The sequence below is a fragment of the Podarcis bocagei genome, assembly GCF_964188305.1.
Source record: "Podarcis bocagei genome assembly, chromosome: 15".
Taxonomy (NCBI): Eukaryota; Metazoa; Chordata; class Lepidosauria; order Squamata; family Lacertidae; genus Podarcis; species Podarcis bocagei.
In genome coordinates, this window is record NC_138141.1 from 13672644 (window position 1) to 13691807 (window position 19164).

At 44.6% G+C, this 19164-nt stretch overlaps 1 protein-coding gene across 1 annotated transcript in view; it reads left to right on the top strand.

The window, feature by feature from the left end:
- The window catches only part of VSIG10L2 (V-set and immunoglobulin domain containing 10 like 2), a 174004-nt gene that overhangs the window by 80332 nt on the left and 74508 nt on the right, over positions 1–19164 (top strand). The gene's annotated exons all lie outside the window — the stretch shown is intronic.

Consider the following 19164-nt stretch of genomic DNA (forward strand, 5'->3'; position numbering starts at 1 on the left):
AGTGCCTTTAACACTGCCTCCAGGCCACGTATGCACCCTTTGGCGCTGTTATAGATATGAACTGCTGTGATTTGTGATCTCCCTTGAGAGAAATGGGCACACTTACGGATACAGCCTGCGGGTGATATAATTCCACCACCTGGTTCAGTCTGTAGCTCTCGTAATGCCAAGTGCTCAGATCTTTGCGTATAATAAAATGGACTCCTTGGGTGCTTCCCAATATGCAATATTAATTTGTGTCAGCGGAGGTAAATTTAAAGATTAATGAAGTGAATAGACTTCCATATTTCAGTAAAAGCGGAATGAGCAAGTTTATTATTACTGGTGATTAAGCTACCAGCCTCTAGATGTCAGTGGCTCCTTTCACTTAATTTTGTGCCCTAGGCAAATCAGTTTTGACTTCAGAAATGTGTGATATATGGAAGGAAGGAAGGAAGGAAGGAAGGAAGGAAGGAAGGAAGGAAGGAATTAAAGAAAGAGGGAGGGAGGGAGGAAGAAGGGGCTCCTACCCCAGGCCCCTTAAAATATGCAATTCGGCAAGGGTTTCAGCTTCTTTCAGTGATCAGTTGCCACCAGTTCGGAGCCAGGGGCAGAAAAGTGACAGTTCTTAGAGCTTTTCATTTTGGGAGCAGAATCCACAAATGCAAAAAGGGAACCAATTGGATCATGGGGCATAATTGAAGACAGCAGCCCTCAGAATGCTTCTTTGGCCAGAGACTTCATTCACTCAGCAAGGTGGGACTTACTCTTGAGTCGGCCTGTATGAAGATTAGGCAGGCAGGTTCATCTCAGCCGGATGAAGACATTTTGCTGAATATGGTAGACAAGATGCTCCTTTCCTAATATGGCAGCCTAATTGCACCAGCAGTTGAATATTCAGCGCTGGGGACAGAATAGCATCTTCCATGGCAACAGAGGACAGCTGGGGAGGCCCATGGCTTGTACAAATCTCTTTCCCATCCTTCATGCTCACAGCCTCGGGAGTCTGCCTCACCTTTATTATAATACAGGGGCCAGCAAACTTGTTCAGCAGGGGGCCAGTACACTGTTCCTCAGACCTTGTGGTGGGCCGGACTACATTTTGAAAGGAAAAAAAAAGAACGAATTCCTATGCCCAACAAATAACCCAGAGATGCATTTTAAATAAAAGCACACATTCTGTTCATACAAAAACACGCTGATTCATGGACCATCCGCGGGCCGGATTTAGAAGGTGATTGGGGCGGATACGGCCCCCGGGCCTTAGTTTGCCTACCAATGTTCTAATACTAGGATTGGAGATTTCATAAAGAAACTCACAGACCTAGTGGGAAAGTGACAACTAACAGTGTCATTTGGGTGTGACTTGAGCTGAAAATATTAGCAGGCAATATTAGTCAACAATTCGGTGCCTGCCAGAGTCTTCCTTGTTCCCCCTGGGATGAATCGTATTCTCCAGGTTTCCAGATTTCTTACTTTTTGAAAATAAGTAATTTTCTTGCATTTTTAGAACCTGAGATACCCGGCAAAATGTACAGACACAACTCTTCTCCGTTTTAAATGAGAAATTAACCCGCAACACCCTTTCTGTGTTGCAGTTTGTCGCCCCTTGAGAAAATTTGCTGCACACATCCCCATTTTGGAGGATGGGGGTAGAAAATAAGGTGGCAGGGGGGGGGGAGAGATAACCCAACCCCCCCACTCCTTTGGCATTGGTCTCGTCCACACCTGGTCTGAGAGATGCAAACTTTCCCTTTCAAAAATACAGTTTTCTAGATTTCTATTTTTTTTATTTAATTCATTGTGAGCTAGCAGCTGCTTCTATGCCCTTTGGGTCTTCTTGGGAGTTGCCAACTGTCTGGGGGCATGCCAGCCTGCTCTGATGCCTTTTAATGGCTTGGTCTACAGAAACCTTTTCACAGCATGCAGGTAAACACTGTCGCCTCCTGTTCTCTAGGTGGAGCGGCTGTTCAAGACACACAGGGCAATAAAAAGATGGCAACCACCTTGTTTTTTAGAGGACAATGAATGTTGAACGCAGTGTAGCAACAGCATCTTGAAGAGGGTTTGCAAAAAATAACCCCAGGGCAACTCGTATAAGATGTTTATGCTGAAATAGTCCTTTTAATATACAGTGGTACCTCAGGTTACAGACACTTCAGGTTACAGACTCCGTTAACCCAGAAATAGTACCTCAGGTTAAGAACTTTGCTTCAGGATGAAAACAGAAATCATGCACCGATCGCGCGGCGGCAGCAGGAGGCCCCATTAGCTAAAGTGGTGCTTCAGGTTAAGAACGGACCTCCGGAATGAATGAAGTACTTAACCCGAGGTACCACTGTATAGTCATACCTCGGGCTGAAGTAGCTTCGTGATGAATATTTTCAGGTTGCGCTCTGCGGTGACCTGGAAGTAACGGAGTGTGTTACTTCCGGGTTTCGCCGCTCGCGCATGCGCATGCGCTCAAAATGATGTCACGCACATGCGCGGAAGCTGTGAAGCACGACCTGCAAATGCACGCAGTCGCGTCTTACGTTTACTTCAGGATGCAAACGGGGCTCCAGAACGGATCCCGTTCGTATCCAGAGGTACCACTGTATTGAAAAGTTGCTCATATAGTCCCAACGCCCTGCAATGCAGGAATCTCAACTAGATCGAACATGACAGATGGCCACCCAACCTCTGCTTAAAGACCTCCATGGAAGGAGAGTCCATTGCCTCTCGTGGAAGTCCGTTCCACTGTTGAACAGCTCTAACCATTCAAAAGTTCTTCCTGATGCTTAGTCGGAATCTCCTTTCCTGTAACTTGAAGCCATTGGTTTAGGCCCTGCCTCTGGAGCAGGGGAAAACATGCTTACTCCACCTTCCATGCGACAACCTTTTAGATACAGTCGTGCCTTGGATCCCAAACGCCTTGGAACTTGGATATTTTTGGCTCCTGAACTCCGCAATTTTGCTTGTTCCAGTTTGCAAAGGTTATTTTGGAACCCAAACGTCCAACTGGGCATCCACGGCTTCCGATTGACTGCAGGAGCTTCCTGGTGTCCCCTTTTATCCCTCTTAAAAGAAAAATGACACAAGTCTTTCCTTAAAAGTAACAAGAAGTTTACTCACATTTCAGTTCACGATTTGATCCCTGAAAGGCAGGCTTTACTTAGTTGTTACATAACAATCTGCGAGTGTATCTTGCATGGAGACTGAGCTCATGCACTGCTGGCTGAGAGCTGGCAGACAGCAAAATTACATTAAGAGAACAAAATGGCTGCAGGAGAGCAGCATGGCAGCAAGAGGGGGCAAGAGAGAGAGAATGGCTGTGTGACTCGGATCTTTTAAGGAGTCAGCCAGGGCCATGCCCATCTCCCAGATCACATGCAGGTGGAGGATGCTCCAAACCAGTGGAACAGGAAGTTACACTGACTGGAGTAACACCCCCCTGCCTGTGCCTGCTCTAGGGAAATAAGGAATGTTGCATTTGACTGTTCCAATGGATTCCATCCCACAAGACATACATAGCTTTGCCTGCTCTTGCATCCAGTCCCACCCAGTCCCACCACTGACCTGTGCCCTCCCTGGAGTAGGCAACACTAAGCTTGAGGAATACATAGTTTGACTTGGGACAAATCAACACTCATGGTTTATAACATTAAAAATGTGTTAAAATGTGACACCAGAGGGAGCTGCAGAGCAGCTAGCCGCTGGTAAAAGGGAAACAGCCATTAAACGTTATAGAACATTATATTTAATAACATTTGGAAGATCAATGTAGATCCAGCCCTGGTATAAGCAATGCTGGCTTTGGGTGTGTGTGTGTGTATTTAGGCTGGCAGCATCCACCCCCCAAAAAAGAGACAAGACATGCACCAGAGACAAATGGCTGATGAAGATGATGGACTTTGCCTAGATGGGAAAATCAGAAACCAGGAAGAGAAGCACTTTAAGAAGGAATGGGAAAGATTTATAATGTGTTTAAGAGATCACTGTAAACAACTGAAAACTTAGGCAGGATTTGAATAATAATCGTAATGTATTAGAGATTATGGTAAAAATGGATTATTTCAATTTTTTAAAGAGAAAATAAGAGAAGCAGTTGGAAAGAGATTGATAATGGTAACCATGGAAGGGCAGAGGGGAGTCGAAGGATTCGGAGAATCCCAAATGATGATGTTGATGCTTAATGTTTGAATTTTAATTGGTAATGTAAAGGTAAAGGGACCCCTGACCATTAGGTCCAGTCGTGGCCGACTCTGGGTTTGCAGCGCTCATCTCGCTTTATTGGCCGAGGGAGCCGGTGTACAGCTTCCGGGTCATGTGGCCAGCATGACTAAGCCGCTTCTGGCGAACCAGAGCAGCACACGGAAACGCCCTTTACCTTCCCGCCAGAGCGGTACCTATTTATCTACTTGCACTTTGACGTGCTTTCGAACTGCTAGGTTGGCAGGAGCAGGGACCGAGCAACGGGAGCTCACCCCGTCGCAGGGATTCGAACCGCCGACCTTCCGATCGGCAAGTCCTAGGCTCTGTGGTTTAACCCACAGCGCCCCCCGCGTCCCAATTGGCAATGTAAGACTTAATAAAAAAAAGATTTGACATGATCCTAGAAAAGAAAAGAAAAAAAGAGAGACAAGACATGAAACTTGCAATTCCTCTCTGGCTGCCTCTGATCTTCAGCTGCACAGTGACAATCGTGGCAGTGGGTCTTCCATGGGTCTTGGCGCCCTGGCAAATGCCCAGTCTTGCCATTCTCTAGATATAAGGCAGCTTCCTTGGGAGCTGCAGATTAAGCCTCATGCTCCTTCCAGCATCACTTCCGTGTCCTTTGCAAAGCCATCTACTGTCCTAGCAGAATTGTAAATACCTGAGTCTCTCTGGCTATGTTCTGATCACTCCATAATACTTATTTCAAGTACAGCCATACCTCGGGTTGAATATGCTTCATGTTGAGCGCATTCGAGTTGTGCTCTGCGGCAACCTGGAAGTAACGGAGCGTGTTACTTCTGGGTTTCGCTGCTTGCGCATGTGCAGACACTCAAAATGATGTCACGCGCATGTGCAGAAGTGGTGAAAAGCGACATGCGCATGCACAGACGTGCCGTCACTAGTTACGTTTGCTTCTGGATGCGAACGGGGCTCCAGAACGGATCCTGTTCACATCCCGAGGTACCACTGTAGTAAAATCTCATATCAGAAGCAGCCCTACATCTTAAAATGTGATTGTAATTAAAGGAGCACTTCATCCCCACGAAAGAAATGCAGCCACCAAATGTATTTGTTGAAACGAAGTACAAGCGCTTCCTTTGTGGCCCTCTTTTGCAGAAAAGTACAATCTTCCCTTGTTTCCCAGCCCCATTTGACACATTATTATCCCTCTGCCATCTCTAGCCCAAACAGTCTGTAATAAAAGGGAATTAAGAATGATTACCGAGGAGTCACACTGCTTCTCGGCTGCCAAATTGTTTCTTACAAATTACAATGTAATTATTTTGTTTTCTCACTGAAGTATTTTTATTAGGTCGGGCTCTTGACAATTTTGTCATTTGCTGGATTGGCCAGCACCCCCCACCCCACCCCTCCAACTCCATCTTTGCTCATTTCTCTCCTGCCCCACACCCCTCAAAGACGGGTCTGTACTCTATTGGAACAAATCTAGAAGGACTCCTTTGCAAAATGACTCTGCAGAGACTTTGGCTCCTATCTGCACTATGCATTTAAAACAGTATCAGGCCACTTTAAACCATCATGGTTTCCCCCAAGGCATCCTGGGAAGGGGCTGAGAGTTGTTAGGAGACCCCTGTTCCCCTCACAGAGCAACAATTTCCAGAATTCCCTGGGAAAAGGGGTTTATAGTTTAACCGACTGGAAGGCTGGCGGTTTGAATCCCCACGATGGGGTGAGCTCCCGTTGCTCGGTCCCAGCTCCTGCCAACCTAGCAGTTTGAAAGCACGTCAAAGTGCAAGTAGATAAATAGGTACCACTCCAGCGGGAAGGTAAACGGTGTTTCCATGCGCTGCTCTGGTTTCGCCAGAAGTGGCTTAGTCATGCTGGCCACATGACCTGGAAGCTGTCTGCTGACAAATGCCAGCTTCCTCAGCCAGAAAAGCAAGATGAACGCCACAACCCCAGAGTCATTTGTGACTATACTTAACTATCAAGGGTCCTTTACCTTTACCTTTTAACCACTTTTAGCACCGTTAACACATTACAGTTCCAAATATCCTTTGGTGGAAGCCATGGCTATTAAAGTCGGATGACAGTACTTTAAATGTATGGTGCTCCAAACTAGGATGGAAATGTGACTTTTTTCTGGTCCATATTGCAATATGCTCAGCCACAAATCCATTCCATCTTGTCTCTACATTGAGATTTAAAAAGGAAAACCTAAGGCTCATCTGTACTGACCTTTGCTGTGGATCAGAAGCTCCTTGCATCTAAATTAAATTGGCATTGTCTACATATTGTTGGCCTCAATCAGCACTCACCTCACTTCTTTTCAACAGCAAAATAAAAAAATTCCTTCCAGTAGCACCTTAAAGACCAACTAAGTTAGTTCTTGGTATGAGCTTTCGTGTGCATGCACACTTCTTCAGATACACAGATACACTGTGTATCTGAAGAAGTGTGCATGCACACGAAAGCTCATACCAAGAACTAACTTAGTTGGTCTTTAAGGTGCTACTGGAAGGAATTTTTTTATTTTGACTATGGCAGACCAACACGGCTACCTATCTACTACTTTCAACAGCAAATTTGGATTTCTCCAGCTGTAAACATACCCATAAACAGGCAGCGTTGTATAACCTCTGCACAATTTTTCAGGTGTGAACATATCAGTATGAATGCTCAGTAAGGACCCCATCTGGAAGTTCTGTGTGTATTTTATTGTTGTTGTTGTTGTTTAGTCGTTTAGTCGTGTCCGACTCTTCGTGACCCCATGGACCAGAGCACGCCAGGCACTTCTGTCCTCCACTGCCTCCCGTAGTTTGATCAAACTCATGCTAGTAGCTTCAAGAACACCATCCAACCATCTCATTCTCTGTCGTCCCCTTCTCCTTGTGCCCTCCATCTTTCCCAACATCAGGGTCTTTTCCAGGGAGTCTTCTCTTCTCATGAGGTGGCCAAAGTATTGGAGCCTCAGCTTCACGATCTGCCAAAGTATTGGAGCCTCAGCTTCACGATCTGGTGTATTTTATTAGTGTTGTTTAAAGGCTATTATGGTAAACCATCTTAAAATCATTTGTGGTGAAAAGTGGGGTAAACACTGTTAGGTTTTGCATCCCTGTTGCCTTCAGAAAACCAGTCGATTGTATCCAGTGTAATACTAAGATCTGACTGACTGCAGTGAATGGACATGATTCATTTAGGTCCATGAATGTCAGTGGGTCTAAACTGAGTCAACTGATTAAGAATGCGGTAATTTTATAGGTTTGATTTCCTGTCTGAATAAGAGGAAGCCTCTAATGAAAATACCTTTGAACCTTTGTGGCATTGCACCATGCTTGAGACTGCACAAAGAGTGGGCACACAATACAGCCAGCTTGGTGAAGCTAACCAGGCCTTGCTCTGGTCAGTGTCTGAATGGCACCAAGCACAATTGCATGTATGCCACCTCAGGTTCTGTGATGGAAGGAAGGCAGACTAAATAAAGTAAATTACAGAAGAATGTTGGTCATGGAGAAAGACCTTGCCTGGATAATATAGTGCTATATTTGTTTTTGGTGATGTAGGCACACGCTGGTCATAGTTGGCAACCTCTTGGAACAGATATTCCATTCTGTGCATGAGAGAAGGGAAAATACAGCTTTGAAGATGACATTTGCCACCTGCAGTTTTGCTAAGTAAATGTATTTTTAAATCCGCTGTCTGATTAATGGGGGGCAGGGAAGGATCTTTTCAGTTAAGCAAGAGGCTTTAAACCAATTAAACAAAGCAGCCCTTATTAAGAGCGCTAAGGCTGCAAAATGGGCTGGCACCAGAGGTCTGTGTCACTGGGAACCTGCCAAGACCCACACAGCCCAGAGATGGGGGTCACTGCTGAACTCTGGAGCTGCCTCCTCTCTGTTGCTGCCTGTTCAGCTGGTTTTTTAAAAATTAATTAATTAATTAATTAATTAATTAGGTTTTTCAAATTACAGTTTTACAATCACATATCCAACTTACAACCTAAAAACAAGATTCCAAAGATTCCTTCCCTTTGTGGGTCCTATTGTTAGTAATTTCCTCCTGCATCTTTTATATTAATCCAAATCTTTCACATCTCCATTATATCCAAAATTCACCTTTAAACGGCAAGTGTCATTCCAGTCCTACTAATGATTTTAACTGTTTACAATGGTTTTTAAGATAAATTATAAATTTCCCCCATTCTTTATTAATAAATTCGTCTTCCTGATTTCTTATTCTTCCGGTCATTTTTTGTCATTTCGGCATAACCCATCAACTTGATCTGCCATTCTTATCTGGTAGGGGCTTTAACTTCTTTCCATCTCCGGGCCAATAACATCTGTGCAGCTGTGGCCACATACATAAATAGTCTTTTCTTCTCCCTTGGGATTTTGGCACCTAAAATTCCTAAAAGAAAAGCTTCTGGTTTTTAAAGAAAAAGTTATTTTAAACATTTTTTTCAGTTCATTATATATCATTTCCCAAAATCCTTTTACTACCTGTTCTTTCTGAGTGTGCAAACTGCAACCATTTTGAGAAAATGGAAGGGCACCCTCCGTTTGCCTTCCACTTCCCCTCTGCATGGTGAGGGCAAGTAAATTGGCCCCCACTCACTATCACTTTGAAGGTAATGTACCTCTGCATACTTGCTGCTTGAGACGGGCAATTCTTACATTCTTATACCTTGCCCAAGGTCTCCCCCAAAACCTGAAGCTGACACTGCCTGCAAATGAAGGCGATGCTCATTTGAGAGTCGGTTCCGTCAACTCTGCAGGACTGACTTCCGAATAAACACGCCTAGGGACTGGAGGTTGCATCGCGTGTGTGTCATCGTGGCAGCGGAGTAGGAAATGGCATGGAAACCAGAGGAGAGTAATTTGAAATCTTGCAGAGGCAGAGCCCTTTCCGGGGAATTGCATCACTGGCACTGTGGCACAGAGAAGTTTGTTCTGCAGTTGCCTGCTACGTTGGTGGCCCAGGCATCAACAGGGTGAGTCAAGCCAACACCCCTCACCAAAACATTTCTTTTACTTCTTGTGGAGCTCGGAAAGGAGATGCTCCCTCGGCCCACGTTTCCCATGCGATCCTTTCTCCTGGCTCCTTTCCATTTGACAAAAATTCTTGACTAGTGAAAGCAGGCTGGGTTAGGAGGGAGGGAAGGAAGGAAGGATTATGTAGTAAACATGGCTTTTGGGGAAACAGTTTCCCCCACAAACTGTTCCTCTGGTCACTCCCCACCATCACTTGACCAAAATCCCTGGCCGATTGACAGATACAGTGGTGCCCCGCAAGACGAATGCCTCGCAAGACGGAAAACTCGCTAGACGAAAGAGTTTTCCGTTTTGGAGGTGCTTCGCAAAACGAATTTCCTATGGGCTTGCTTCGCAAGACGACAATGTCTTGCGAGTTCCTGCTGGTTTTTTTTCCTCCCCCCTTTTTCTAAGCCGCTAAGCCGCTTATCAGCTGATCCGACCAGCAGTTAAGCCGCTAAAAGCCGCTAAAAGCCGCTAATAGCGCTAATCCGCTAATCCTTCAATGGGCTTGCTTCGCAAGACGAAAAAACCGCTAGATGAAGAGAATCACAGAACGGATTCTTTTAGTCTTGCGAGGCACCACTGTACTTGGGGAAGAGGTTCAGAGAAAAATCAGCAGCGGGTGTAAGGGTTAAGCAGCCTTTGCATAGTCTGTCCTCCCTGCTGCTGCTTCACACATTTTTAAATAAGCACTGGTTTGGGAATCCTGTGTTTACCCCAGTAAACATTATAGTTCTGCCCCTAGATAACTTCAGTTTCTGGAATAGCTTTCCAGTGAGCCACAGTGCTGCTAAAACCAGTTTCAAAAGGTATGCTGCAGAGAGTGGCCCCCATGACCACCGTGTTCAACATTAACTTCGTTGGACTGGTCATGTTGTGCGGATGCCTGATGATCGTCTTCCAAAGCAACTATTCTCTTTGGAACTTAAAAATGGCAAGCGTAATGCTGGTGGTCAACAAAAGAGGTTTAAAGACTCTCTCAAGGCAAATCTAAAAGAACATAGTGTAAGCACCAGCAACTGGGAAACTGGCCTGAGAGTGCTCCAATTGGAGAATAGCCTTTACCAAAGGTGTCATAGACTTTGCAGATGCTCAAACTCAGGACAAAAGGGAGGAATGTGCTAAGAGGAAAGTATGCTTGGCAAACCCTCACCATGATCAACTCCTGCCTGGAAACCTATGTCCAAACTGTGGAAGGACGTGTGGATCCAGAATTGGCCTCCACAGTCACTTACGGATTCCCTGTTAAAACCGTGTTCATGGAAGACAATCTTGGCTACAAGTGATCCCCAAGGAAGAAGAAGAAGAAGAAGAAGAGGCTAGGCATGAAGGAGAACTTTATTTCAATTCAATTACCCATTTCCTCACTTTCTGACACAGTACATGAACTGAAATGCAGTCACCCTGTGCACTTCTCTGAATTTTGCAGTCCACTTCTCCAGACAAGTACGGACTAAAAAAATGCATGCACCAGGATGAAGCATGTGTAGAAATGCATTATATTGTTTTAGGATTGGGGTTGGTTTGGATGAAGCCTGTGGGTCCCCATAAAGCCGGTGATTGAGTATCTGTGAGATGATACAGTGGTACCTCGGGTTACATACGCTTCAGGTTACAGGCGCTTCCGGTTACAGACTCCGCTAACCCAGAAATAATACCTCGGGTTAAGAACTTTGCTTCAGGATGAGAACAGAAATCATGCGGTGGCAGTGGCAGTGGGAGGCCCCATTAGCTAAAGTGGTACCTCAGGTTAAGAACAATTTCAGGTTAAGAACGGACCTCTGGAACGAATTAAGTTCTTAACCTGAGGTACCACTGTAGTTTGTAGTAGAAGGGAACCACTGAACTGGCCAAACCAGTCTCTTTGTCCAGATAATGGCCTTAGCTCAGCCTTTAAGCATGACCAAGAATAGCCCCTGTTGCCATAGGGACAACTGGAGGAAGATGTTATTTCAGGAACTCCTTTCCATCGCTCTCACCTGGCTGGGTGTCACTAGGGATGGGAGAACAATTGGCCAAGGAGCTAGTCTTTGTGTTAGTCTGGTCTGTGGATGGAAAGACACAGAAAGTTGGAAGACACAGGATTTACCCACACTGGAAGAATGGCAGATGAAAGTGATGGACTATATGGAATTGGCAGAAATGACTGGCAGAATCCGTGACCAGGGAGAAGAGTTGGTGGAAGAAGATTGGAAGAAATTTAAAGACTACTTGCAGAAATACTGTAAAATTAAGGAATGTTAAAACGATGTCTGATGGAAAATAAGGGGTATTGGTAAAAAGACTTTTAAGAATATGTAAATAGGGATTGACAATTGGAAAAACTATATGTATAATAGGCTAACATCTTGAGTAAGGATAAATGCTAGAGGGTAAGGACTTGCTGAATTAAATATCTGAACTGGAATACAAAAAGGGAGGTGTGAGGAGGTCAAGAAACTAGGGAATGAAGTACAAGATATGAAAATACTAATCTATTTTCTGTTTTGCTTTTTGGTGTTTTTTCTCTTTTTTCTTTTTTTTCTTTCTTTGTTAATTGGTTTTTATTGTGTATTTCTTATGTGTTTTGTCTTTGTATTTTTTCATTTTTGTAGTCTTTCTTATGCTTAAATTTTGAAACTTTTTATTGTTTGTGAAACTTTAATAATTTTTTTTTTTAAAAAAAGGAAAGACACAGAAAGACTTCTTGCTCTCTGTGCTGAACCCAAAGCGATGGCTTTGGGGTTCCCCTGGAAGCCTAATGATGAGCCTAGATCTGTTGGCGGGTAAATGCTGTGAGCCCTTCCATCTTATGTTGTATATATATGTAAATAAAACCATATATCCTAAAGACGCCACAGGCTGCATTGACCTTCATTCTAAGGAAACTGAACTCTGTGAACCAGTGGCCCTCCAGATGTGGCCTACAACTCCCATGATCCCTAGCTAACAGGACCAGTGGTCAGGGATGGTGGGAATTGTAGCCCAAAACATCTGGAGGGCCGAAAGTTGGGGGTGCCTGATCTAGTATTTTAAGGGAAATTGCTTTGCAAAAATGCATATGCTAGGCAAAATTTCATTTTAAAATGTGTATTTTAAGGGGGAAATTTGCACTAAAATGCTGGTTAATTTTGATGAGGAGGTTTTTTGTTTAATGCAAATTGTAGTCAGAATGTGGAGAACTGACTCTGAAGCTGGAAAAATGAGAAACTGAAATGGACAGATCCATCCCTACTTGAGGCCTACATCACTGACTCTCTGCATCCTCCCTCTGTTTGCTGGCATACTCTACCCTTTCCACGACTGGCCTGTGTCATATGTAGCTAATCAGCGGTGCTGCGGAGAAGCAGGAATGATAAACTGTTTTTATTATTATTATTTTAAAAAATTCAATCAAGTTAGTGGAGAACATTGGAAACAGCTGTAGGACTGAGTCTGGGAGCTTACTTGAAGTGGAACTGGGGTGGCTAAGGCATCTTTGAGCCCTCATTGATGGAGTCACTTGTGTCGGGCAGCCTCACAAACGGAGAGCCTGCACTTCCTCAACAGTACAGAGTATGGCAGGACAATGTTCGGTTGATTTGAAATGTCCAGGAATTGTAGTAATGATCACTTTTCTTCTGGCCACAACCTGGCACTAAACACATGCAGACACAGCCTTTTAAGCAGAAAAACGGCTCATGAAACAGAGGGCTGGTTGCAAACCAGGAAGAGACCAAGTTGCAAAGGAAGGTCCTGGTTTGAATCTTGCCTCCATCATGACTCACAAGGTGGTTTGCTTATTTATTTAGCTATTTGTAGAAGTATTTCTGTACCTCCTTATGACAAAATGCCAGGGCAGTGCGTAACGTTGAAACAAGAAGCACCACTTGAAAAGCAGAAACGAAAGCAAAACTTCAGGTGATCATTATTAAGGTGACCGGCTAATCAAAATTAAAAATAAACATCTGCAAAGGACAGTCGGCATAAAAATGGTATTCAAGGGATGTCAGAAAGTCAAAAGTGAGGATGCCTGATAAATCTCTGATGGAAGAGTGGGCTGCAGCAGGGGTTCCCAATTGGTAAGCCAACCAGGAGGTCTGTGGCACCATTCATGTAATGAAAACTATAGTTGAGGTATCAACCTTTTCAAAAGTATGGGGTACATGGGTTGGCTTTTGAAAAACAGGGGACCTACAGTACTTGGGAGCCCCTGCTCTACAGCATTGGAGTGGTGGTTGAGGCCATTCGGGCATCTGTGACACAGGGGACAACTAATAGTGGATTCTCTCAGTGATGGAGTTGGGCTCAAGCAGTCCTTAAGATTCCCTGGGTCCAAGTTGTGGAGGGCTTTGTATATCAATGCATGGGCTCTGCCAGCGAACCTTCCCTGAAAAAACAAAGAAGCCAAAACAGTTAATGAAATGCATATGAAAATTGGTTAATGTAGGGGTAGCCAAAGTGGTGCCCTCCAGCTATTGGGGGAAGCACCCACTAGGGCAGAAGGCAGGGAGGTGTCAGAGCCAAATGACAGGCAGAGCCACCTCCTTGTGGTGGTTGTAGGTGGTTATGGATACAACAACAACAACAACAACAACTTGTTATTTTCACCCCGCCCATCTGGCTGGGTTTCCTCAGCCACTCTGGGCAGCTCCCAATATAATATTAAAAACACAATAAATACGTCAAACATTAAAAAGTTCCCTAAACAGGGCTGCCTTCAGATGTTTTCTAAAAGTCAGGTAGTTGTTTATTTCCTTGATGGGAGGGTGTTCCACAGGGTGGTTCCCTCTAACCTCATTTCTCGCAATGAGGGAACTGCCAGAAGACCCTTGGCTGGACCTCAGCATCCAGGCAGAACGATGGGGGTGGAGACTCTCCTGCAGGTATATATAGGTACATTGGTATAGGAACTCAGGAAGGACTTGTGAGAGCCATGTGGTCTGAGCTGGGAGCAAACTAGCTTAGCCTCTTTACACTCTGGGCTTCTCAGGTAGACTGTAGAGGAACAAAGGCTTGATTACCTAGTCCCTCCCATGGTGAGCTAAGCCTGGCAGGACAGCTTATTCTATGATCTTAACCCCTTCATACATTCATGTTGGTTATATGAGGCTGGTTAGCCCACACGGCTCCCATCATCCCTGACCATTAGCCATGCAGGCGGGACTGATGGAAGTTGGAGTCCACTGACATCCTCAGGGTACCACATTGTCTTCCCCTGATCTAGTCCCCATGTTGTCCTCTCTGGGACAGCAGTGGCTCTTCATGGTAGCAGATAAGAGCCCTTTCCCAGTCATGCAACTTGAGAACCCATAACTTGAGATGGCAGGGATTGAACTTTTGGCCTCATGTGAGGAAAACAAAGATGCTTTATGGGCCCCTTGATGGTCTTTTGACTTGGAGCCCTCCTTGTTCTTGGCTCAGTAAACCCAGCAAATGCCCCCCCCCCAAGACACACGACACTCTGCAAGCTCTGCTTGATAGATTCATGGGCAACAGATTGACTCGTTACTGTCAACCTTGTTCCGTTACGCCTATGTGTGTTGGGGGGGGGTTGTTTTTGTTTGTTACTATAGTATGCATTTTGTGTTTTTATATTGTAAACCACCCTGTGATTCTCAGATAAAGGGCAATATAGAAATTTAATAAATAATAATACTAATCATATACCAGCAATACCATGCTGGCATTGGCTTGGAAAATGTATGTTTGTGTATAAAGCACTATAAAACAAAGTAAAAGGTTAAGGACCCCTGGACGGTTATGTCTAGTCAAAGGTGACTATGGGCTTGCGGCACTCATCTTGCTTTCAGGCCGAGGGAGCTGGCATTTGTCCACAGACAGCTTTCCAGGTCATGTGGCCAGCATGACTAAACCACTTCTGGCACAATGGAACACCATGACAGAAAGCAGAGCACACGGAAACGCCATTTACCTTCCCACTGCAGCGCTACCTATTTATCTACTTGCACTGGCGTGCTTTCGAACTGCTAGGTTGGCAGGAGTTGGGACAGAACAACGGGAGTTCACCCTGTCGTGGGGATTCGAACCGCTGACCTTCTGATCAGCAAGCCCAAGAGGCTCAGTGGTTTAGACTGCAGCGCCACCTGATGCCACATTGAACAGCCATAGCTTCCTCCAAGGAATTCTGGGAGCTGTAGTTTGTTAAGGGTACTGAGAGTTGTAAGGAGATCCCCTATTCCCTTCCCAGAGCTCTCACTTGTCTGAATATTCAAGCCCATCCCTGCCACCGGGAGGGGACCAGGAAGACCTAGAAACTTCAGGTCAGCCCTGGTGTCTTGCCAACCCTATAAGTTCATATTTGGTCTTGTTGATCTCCGTTAAGTGTCAGATGTTAGAAATGATCCTAGGCCCAAGAAAACCCAAGTACTTTGTGGGCTTTGTCAATACCCCCTCTCTATACACAATACACAATAATACTCTTTAACGGTTTGCAACGCGGAGGTCCCTTTCCAGTCTCTACACAATAAGCAGACTGAGAACCAATCTTTCTGTAAGTCAAGAGAACCGGAGAGCAAATTATTAGCAAAGATGGGGGTTTCAGATTTCGAGGTGTTATTAAACCTAACAGAGTGAGGAAAGAAGGAATTTTCATAATTATAAAACTGCCTTGGCACTGTCCTTTTGCGGCTGGCTTCCTATCTGTACGATCTTGCGCAAGTCCCAATCGGAGACAAAATAAAGAACAGTCTCCAAACACTGACAGAGGCGCCTTTAGGGGAACAGACACACCTCAGCCAGGCAAAGAAATGGCTTGCCTTTTTGACTTAATTAATTCCACGGATATCGATCTGCCCGGATCTGATTTCATAGTATGTATGAGACACTGAGTGTGCATGCTAATATATATATATATATATGTATGTATGTATCATCTCCGTTGACAGAAAGATGAAATGCGTTTCCATTTCTTGCAAATCATCTGTGTCTCTACAAGGCCCTTCTCTGTTTGGAATCAGTCCAGCTACACAGACATAAATAAACATTGATTTGGGGACAGGATTAATAATGCTTTGCTGTAAGATCTATTTATTCTTTTGCACATATGTCCCACCCAAGAATAGGAAGGGGGGGCCTCACATTCTATGTTGGGGCCCCATTGTGTTTGTTCTGGAAACTACTGTTAGCGCAGAATGCTGCACCCAACTGTGGATGGAATGGAGGTTCTGTCTGCATGCAATGTCCCTGTTCAAAGATCTGAAATGGGTGCCAATTTATTACCGGGCCAGCTCCAAGATGTTAATATACCTAATAGTAAACATGAACAGCGATTAACTGCTTGGGACCTGTTTACTTGCAGGATCACCTTACCCATATGTGCCCACTAGGCTGCTTTGATCTGCTGAACTGGCAGCTTTACAGGTGCCACATAATATTTCTTCCATACTTGTAAGAACTCTGTACTTTAGGGTGACTGAACTTTGGAACTCCCTGCCTATTGACTTCAGACAGGTGCCTTCACTGTACAATTTCTGGTGCCTGCTTAAGACTTTTTTTTGTTTTGGCAAGCTGCTCTAAACGTGTTAAGCTACATGTTTATTTTTTCTTCTTAGCATCAGATGTTAAGGAAATTAAACAACTATCTGACTTTTAGAAGACCTCTGAAAGCAGTCCTGTTTAGGGAAGTTTTTAATGTTTGATGTTTGATCGCTTTATTAATAATAATAATATTAATATTCTGTTGGGAGCTGCCCAGAGTGGCTGGGGAAACCCTGCCAGATGGGCTGGGTATGTTGTTGTTGTTGTTTAGTCGTTTAGTCGTGTCCGACTCTTCATGACCCCATGGACCAGAGCACGCCAGGCACTTCTGTCTTCCACTGTCTCCCGCAGTTTGGTCAGACTCATGTTTGTAGCTTCAAGAACACTGTCCAACCATCTCGTCCTCTGTCGTCCCCTTCTCCTTGTGCCCTCCATCTTTCCCAACATCAGGGTCTTTTCCAGGGAGTCTTCTCTTCTCATGAGGTGGCCAAAGTATTGGAGCCTCAGCTTCACGATCTGTCCTTCCAGTGAGCACTCAGGGCTAATTTCCTTAAGAATGGATGCGTTTGATCTTCTTGCAGTCCATGGGACTCTCAAGAGTCTCCTCCAGCACCATAATTCAAAAGCATCAATTCTTCGGCGATCAGCCTTCTTTATGGTCCAGCTCTCACTTCCATACATCACTACTGGGAAAACCATGGCTTTAACTATACGGACCTTTGTTGGCAAGGTGATGCTTTTTAAGATGCTGTCTAGGTTTGCCATCGGCTTTCTCCCAAGGAGCAGGCGTCTTTTAATTTCGTGACTGCTGTCACCATCTGCAGTGATCATGGAGCCCAAGAAAGTAAAATCTCTCACTGCCTCCATTTCTTCCCCTTCTATTTGCCAGGAGGTGATGGGCCCAGTGGCCATGATCTTCGTTTTTTTGATGTTGAGCTTCAGACCATATTTTGCGCTCTCCTCTTTCACCCTCATTAAAAGGTTCTTTAATTCCTCCTCACTTTCTGCCATCAAGGTTGTGTCATCTGCATATCTGAGGTTGTTGATATTTCTTCCGGCAATCTTAATTCCAGTTTGGGATTCATCCAGCCCAGCCTTTCGCATGATGAATTCTGCATATAAGTTAAATAAGCAGGGAGACAATATACAGCCTTGCCGTACTCCTTTCCCAATTTTGAACCAATCAGTTGTTCCATATCCAGTTCTAACTGTAGCTTCTTGTCCCACATAGAGATTTCTCAGGAGACAGATGAGGTGATCAGGCACTCCCATTTCTTTAAGAACTTGCCATAGTTTGCTGTGGTCGACACAGTCAAAGGCTTTTGCATAGTCAATGAAGCAAAAGTAGATGTCTTTCTGAAACTCTCTAGCTTTCTCCATAATCCAGTGCATGTTTGCAATTTGGTCTCTGGTTCCTCTGCCTCTTCTAAATCCAGCTTGCACTTCTGGGAGTTCTCAGTCCATATACTGCTTGAGCCTTCCTTGTAGAATTTTAAGCATAACCTTGCTAGCGTGTGAAATGAGTGCAATTGTGCGGTAGTTGGAGCATTCTTTGGCACTGCCCTTCTTTGGGATTGGGATGTAGACTGATCTTCTCCAATCCTCTGGCCACTGCTGAGTTTTCAAAACTTGCTGGCATATTGAGTGTAGCACCTTAACAGCATCATCTTTTAAAATTTTAAGTAGTTCAGCTGGAATACCATCACTTCCACTGGCCTTGTTACTTGCAGTGCTTTCTAAGGCCCATTTGACTTCACTCTCCAGGATGTCTGGCTCAAGGTCAGCAACCACACTACCTGGGGTGTACGAGACATCCATACCTTTCTGGTATAATTCCTCTGTGTATTCTTGCCACCTCTTCTTGATGTCTTCTGCTTCTGTCAGGTCCTTACCACTTTTGTCTTTTATTATGGTAATCTTTGTACGAAATGTCCCTTTCATATCTCCAATTTTCTTGAACAGATCTCTGGTTCTTCCCATTCTGTTGTTTTCATCTATTTCTTTGCATTGCTCGTTTAAGAAGGCCTTCTTGTCTCTCCTTGCTATTTTTTGGAAATCTGCATTCAATTTCCTGTATCTTTCACTATCTCCCTCGCATTTTGCTTTCCTTCTCTCCCCCGCTATTTGTAAGGCCTCGTTGGACAGCCACTTTGCTTTCTTGCATTTCCTTTTCATTGGGATGGTTTTCGTTGGTGCCTCCTGTATAATGTTGCGAGCCTCCATCCATAGTTCTTCCGGCACTCTGCCCACCAAATCTAAATCCTTAAACCTGTTCCTCACTTCCACTGTGTATTCATAAGGGATTTGACTTAGATTGTATCTTACCGGCCCAGTGGTTTTTCCTACTTTCTTCAGTTTAAGCTTGAATTTTGCTATAAGAAGCTGATGATCTGAGCCACAGTCCGCTCCAGGTCTTGTTTTTGCTGACTGTATAGAGCTTCTCCATCTTTGGCTGCAGAGAATACAATCAATCTGATTTCGATGCTGCCCATCTGGTGATGTCCATGTGTAGAGTCATCTCTTGTGTTGTTGGAAA